This window comes from Rhinopithecus roxellana, chromosome 14, assembly GCF_007565055.1.
Source record: "Rhinopithecus roxellana isolate Shanxi Qingling chromosome 14, ASM756505v1, whole genome shotgun sequence".
NCBI classification, from domain to species: Eukaryota; Metazoa; Chordata; class Mammalia; order Primates; family Cercopithecidae; genus Rhinopithecus; species Rhinopithecus roxellana.
Genome location: NC_044562.1, coordinates 43602157 through 43608738, shown reverse-complemented (window position 1 = coordinate 43608738; position 6582 = coordinate 43602157). Strand labels below are relative to the sequence as shown.

At 37.1% G+C, this 6582-nt stretch overlaps 1 pseudogene; it reads right to left on the bottom strand.

The window, feature by feature from the left end:
• Positions 1 to 5591: 5591 nt before the first annotated feature.
• LOC115893350 lies at positions 5592 to 5644 on the bottom strand (annotated as a pseudogene).
• Between the last annotated feature and the right edge of the window lie 938 nt (positions 5645 to 6582).

Below are 6582 nucleotides of genomic sequence, written 5' to 3'. Positions count from 1 at the left end.
GGTGCCATCTCGGCTCACTGCAACCTCTGCCTCCTGGGTTCAAGTGATTCTCATGCTTCAGCCTCCTGGGTAGCTGGGACTACAGGTGCACACCACCACGTCCAGCTAATTTATTTTATTTTATTTTTTATTTTTTTTTTTAGTAGTGATGAGGTTTCACCATGTTGGCCAAGCTAGTCTCAAACTCCTGACCTCAGGTGATCCGCCCACCTTGGCCTCCCAAAGTGCTAGGATTACAGGCGTGAGCCACCATGCTCATCCACAAATACTTTTTATTCTTATAATAAAAGAAGAAAAGTTAGACAAAGGAGGATGGGTTATCATGAGGAAAGTAATGAAAAGATGATAGGAATAGCAGAAAAAGAAAGAGGAGATAAAAAAGGAGAGGTGGGGTGGAAAGAGCAGTGACTAATCCAGATGGTCCAGTGTGAGAAAGCTCAGTTATCTAGGTCACTTGTCAATTGGAATGACAGGCAGGACAAGCCATTAAGACAGTGGAGCAAATAGAAGGAAAGAGGGAGGATGTAGACTCCTTTTTCAGGCATGCATTCTGCAGGTTAGAATTTGTCTCTCCTAACCACATTGTGGGTGTGTCCCTGGAACTGCATGTTCATATATCTTGGCATTAGGATTCTGATGGCACTCCTTTTCTTTTCTTTTCACTTAAAGATAATTTGCCTAACACTAATGTTTAAAACAATCCATTTAAATTTTAACCCTCTTAACTTATTTCAGCAATAATTAAAGCAAGGTTAGAACAGGCCAAGGAAAATTTTATACCCTGAGGTTCAAAGGGCCAGCCCTTCTAAGTAATAAGGGCTTCATAAATATGTATTCCTCTATGTAAAATCTAAGCCCACTTTAGGGCAAACAGCTCATCTAAACACACTAATTTTCTTGGATTTGTTTTCAGATTTAGAGGTTACTCTTCTTTCCCTCCATTTCACTGTTTCACCTGATTCTTGCCTTTTCCTAGTTTTCCCTCTTTCTACTTTTTGCTGTATGCAATAAGCACTGAAAATATTATAGGTACTTTTCATTACTTTCAATCTTGAGTAATACCAATGAGAGAATCTTGTTAAAATTCTCTTTGTTGTGATAGCAATCTTTTATGTTAAACAGATTTTTATTACTCTTAATCTTTATATCTATCATGAAGTAAAACAGATTTAGAAAGCTATACAAAAATAAATGTGTGCTCTAATGGGTTATTATACAGTAAACATTCTGGTAGCCATCACCCAAATCAAGAAGTAGAATTTTCCAGCTACTCCAGCTCTCCATGTATTCAAACCTCTTCCTCCTCCAAAAATATCCACCATCCTGGTTTTCATAATAATCACTTTCATGTGTTTGTTTATAGTTGTATGAACCAATTGTGCATCCATAGACACTATATTTTTGCCTATTAATAATTGTTTTGGTTGTCCTTTAAGTCTCTCATATCTACCTGTTCACCCTTCCACTTTCTCTTTTCCTCATGATATATCTATTGAAAAACTAGAGCTGTTTGATATGTAGTTTCCCACAGCTACATATCACTATTTTCACAGGTATCACTGTTTTCATACTTATGGTACAGTTTGGCATGTGCCTGTGTTCTCTGTATTTCCTGAAAAGTGGCAACTGGATTCAAAGGCTTCTGCAGACTTGGGTTTTATCCCTTTCAGTGAGGCTATAGGTTTTGTGTGTGTTCTTTCATTAGGAGGCATAAAATGTCTGGTCAACTCTCTTTTTGTGACATTAGGAACTATTGATATCTAGATCCACTAATTCATTGGAGGTTGCAAAATGTTGACACTCACATTCCATGATTTCTTTTTCATGTATTAGTTGGAATACTTTTATAAGGAAATGGATCTCCTCATCTACCATTTGGTTACCCAGTGGTGCAGTTCATGTAGAAAAGGCAGAATAAGTGATTGGTTCTTTTCCCCCAATTTACCAGTTTTCAAGATAATTAATTGGTTCCTTTTCATCCTCTGAAGCTGAACAGTTCTTTGTTTTTTTGAATAATATTATCATGAACTCATGGATTTCTGTATATTTAATAAGATTGCAATGAATAGCAATTATTACTTTTTTTTCCTGAAGCTCAAATCGTCCTATCTTCGGCTAATAGGATTCTCTTCAAGTTGGCTCCTGAGCCCTTTTGACATATCCTAGTAATTTTGCTAATTTCTTTGATATCTAATAGCAGATATTACAGGCTCATTTATATAGTTCCTTCCCTAGACATGGAATCCGTCATGTCTCCAAAAATTTCTAATATCTCTGAAATTAGATTTCAAAGCAAAACCTTTGGGAAATAAAATTTCAAGACCACAATCCAGGCATTAATGCTTGGTTCTACCTGGTTGGTTATTGTTTCTGCAACTTTTCAGTAGCAGAACTAGAAAACCTGTCTACTGATAAGTATACATATTGATATAACTCTACAAATAAAATATCTAATGATCATACTGATATTTCTAATGAAAGTTCAGGACTATGGGTTTTTTTCCTTAGCTTTCTTTATACTACATTGCAATCTCTTTTCCCCATATCAAGATTCCTAGTTCCCAGGTATACAGTAGATGACAGTGTCTTAGTCTGTTTGGGGTGCTATAACAAAATACCATAAACTGGATAGCTTACAAAGAACAGATATTTATTTTTGACAAATCTGAAGGCTGGGAAGTCCAAGATCAAGATACCAGTAGATTCCATGTCTAGTGAGGGCCTGTTTCCCAGTTTATAGATGGCTCCTTCTTACTACAGCCTCACCTGGTGGAAGGGGTGAACAAGCTACCTGGTGCATATTTTATAAGAGCACTAATCCCATTCATGAGGGCTCTGCTCTCATGACCTAATCACCTCCCCAAGGCCTTACCTCCTAATACTATACCTTGGGGGTTAAGATTTCAACATATAAATTTTGAGGGGACATAAACATTCAAATCATAGCAGATGAAATTAGAATATCTCATAATTATTCATTAACTTTATTCCACATTACGCACACAACAGGATCAGAATAATAATACACATACTACTACCAACAGCATAAGTACAAAAAACAGCTTAAAATACTTTGTTCATATGATCTCCCTTCTCTGACTCTATTTTTTAATAGCAGTGCTATATCTGCATCATGTGCAAATGTAGCGTTTACATGTTATGCTCTCTCTTAACTCACACTTATTATTAGTTTCAGGTAATTGTCTTTAATGTATACCACCAGTCCTCATGCTGATATCTCTTTTAATGATCTGAAACTCATTGACTAGTAGAATCTTTAGGAAGGGCTAAAAAACAATATTCTCAAAGTTTTTGTCTTCACTCATTAGTGTGGATGCCTGGTAACCTAGTCATTGTAAATATTGTTCAGTGGCTTTTATAGTTGAGCATTTTAATGTTGGTTTGTATTGCAGTCCTTGAGTCTCTTTAGTATGTTATTCTGTTTTCTTTTGGCATAAAGTATTGTTGTAAAAAATATGATGGCAATCTAATTTTCTTACCCTTACAAATCACTTGCTGGTTTTAACTTCATAGCCAAAGAAATATTTTCTTTTTTTTTTAAGTTCATCCATCTTACTAGAAATACATCTTGGTGTTAGTTGTTCTAGGTCAATATTCTCAGCTACGTAGTATGCTTTTTCGACACATAGTTTCATATTATTGTTTAGGGAAAATTTTCTTCAACTACAGTTTTAAATATTTGTTTTGTCCCCTTGTTTTACTTTTCTTCTTCAGAGATTCTGGTTATCTATGGTTAAGTCTTCTTCATTCATCTTCAGTATGTGTCCATTTCTCTCTAATGGTTTTTAATCTTTTTCTTTATTTCTTTTTCATTTAAATTTTTTTTTCTTCTTTTTTCAATCTTCTATTTCTCCTAGGGCAAAGTTTTGTTGTTGTTGTTGTTGTTGTTGTTGTTGTTGTTGTTGTTTGCTATTCTGTTTCTTCTAGTACAGTGTCATTTCTGAAAGAATTTTCATTTTATTTGTAATTGTCCCCTGAGTTCTGCCACCTCAATTATGAGTTTTTAAAATTTGGATTAATGTTTGGATTTCATTTCTTGTATCATTTTCTTAATGTATTTTACCTTCTTTTGAAATAGAAAGTTATAGTTTAGGTTTGTTCTTTGAGCATGTCTTTCTTGTGGAGGGATTATTCTGCTCATTTTTTTACCCTTAGAAATAACTGCAAGAGATTTGGCCTCAATACTTTTCTGTTTTAAATTTTTACGTGAAAGTGGCTTTCCATAACTGTTCGTAGGACTGATTCGTGATTTTTGGGTAACTTCTTTAACTTCACACAAACTCCCTCTTCTGTTGTTTTTATGTATTAAAAAGAGTCAACTTGCCTTATGAGATTTCCTAGTTCAGTTCCCTTCTCCCCCTTTATCTGGGCCTCCTTTATCAGTTGTTCTGTTATTCATTGTCTCTGTCCAGCTCAATTTTGATTCCACTTGGCATTTCTCTTTAGTGTGATGCTGTCCAGGAAGGGAATTCTGGAAGGGAGCCCTGGCAGGTCACGTTTCTAGAGAGAAGTCATGAGGTCTAGATTGCTTAAGCACTCTCAGTCTTTGTAGCAGACCTTTTGCACTCACAGTCTGTGGGTTGGGCAAGACCTACCCACGTGCTTCCCAGTAAAAAGCCGTTGCTGTTTCGGGCTTCCCTCAAGTCTGTCAAAGTCTGTCAAGTTTCATTGCTTCCCCTCTTGCTTTCTCCTGCTCAGTTGCTGATATGATTCAGGTCTTGTGGCTGTTTGGTGGTTTGTCCTCATTCGTCAGTGCAGATGCCTGGTAACTAGTCATTGTAAATATTGTCTGTGGGTTTTTTTTATTTTGTTAAGTAGTTACTCTGTTTTTATGCTGAGATTTGGATTTTAAAATATACTGCTGCCACTGTCATCTTCCCAGAACCCACTGAATAGATTAAAAATATTCTCCTCTTTGACTGGTCAAGGTGGCTCCTGCCTATAATCCCAGTGCTTTGGGAGGCTGAGGCGGGAGGCCAGGAGTTCAAGACGAGCCTGGGTAACATACTAAGACCCCATCTCTACCAAAAAAAAAAAAAAAAGAAAATAGCCAGGAGTGGTGGCACGCACCTATAATCCCAGCTATTTGGGCGGCTGAGGCAGGAAGATTGCTTGATCCAAGGAATTCGAGGCTGCAGTGAGCTATGATCCCACCACTGCACTCCAGCTTGGGCAATACAGTGAGAACCTACCTCAAAAAAAAAAAAAATTCTCTTTGCTACATAGAATCCCCATTTTCACAAGAAGCAGAAATGGTAAATTGGTATTAACTTTCTATGTTTTGATAATTTAATTGTAACTTCAACAGAGTTTAGGGAATTGTTCTCAATGTTATAAAATCCTCTAAGAATTGTATAGCAGTGTATTTTTTTCAGTCTACTTCTGGTATGATTAAAGAGAGAAAATATCTGTGTCCTAGAACCAGTTAAAAAAAATTAAGTGTTCCAAGTATTAATGGAAACCAACTTTACACAAAACTTTGCTACAAAGCAGTTCGTAAGCAGAGTATTATAAAAATAACTATTTTTTTATTTATTTATTTATTATTTATTTATTTATTTATTTTAGTGAGAAGTTTTCCTTGAAAACCTGCTAAACAAATTCTAAAAGAGCTGTAACAAAAATAACAATTCTTATTATTGTAGAGGAAGAAGTCTATTTACACAGTGTTTTCACATGCACTACCTCATTTAATCTTCAAAATAGTCCTCTTAGGGAAATATTGTTATTATGCGTTCCATTCTTCGTCAGAAAAAAATTGAACTTAGAGAACTCAAATGACTGGATTTAAGATTGTAGCAAGAAGGACTTTTACCACCTCTACCTGCAGAGTGTTCACTTTTCCACGAAGGACTCAGCTTTGGTGAGATCCCTGTGTAGCATGTGGAAATAAGTAGAAACCTGCCTAGTCAGCTCTATCAGTCATATACTCCCAGAGGACCCACAGGGTGACAGGTGCTGCAGACAGATCACTCTCATGGTCTGGCTAAAAGCTTTGTCTAGCACTTTAAAGCCTGTAAGTGACAGGAGTGACATCTGAATTGAGGTTTTCTGACTGTAAATCCTCTGGTTTGCTTTTTCTTGCTAGCTAACATCCGCTTCAGCAGTGAGCTTTGTGGAGTCTGTAGCTTGAGCAGCTCCAGGTGGCATCACGAAATCCGCATGTTGCTGAACGTGAGTAGCTTTGATTCGTAGTGGGTGTGAGAGGACCATGTCAGAACATTTCTGGTGATTGTGGCAGCATTTTTCAAATGTTTACTCCTGAGTGCTCTGAGAAGCAGAGAGGAGGATCCTGTCCTATATCTCCATGGACTCTTTTATTACATTCTAATATTTTTACCTTCAAATTCATGTGGAGAGAGATTGCTGGCAAGATGGCCAAATAGGAAGAGCTCTGGTCTGCAGCTTCCAGGGAGATCGACACAGAAGGTGGGTGATATCTGCATTTCCAACTAAGATACCCAGTTCATCTCATTGGGACTGGTTGGACAGTGGGCGCAGCCCAAGGAGGGTGAGCAGAAGCAGGGTGGGGCATCGCCTCACCTGGGAAGCACAAGGGGT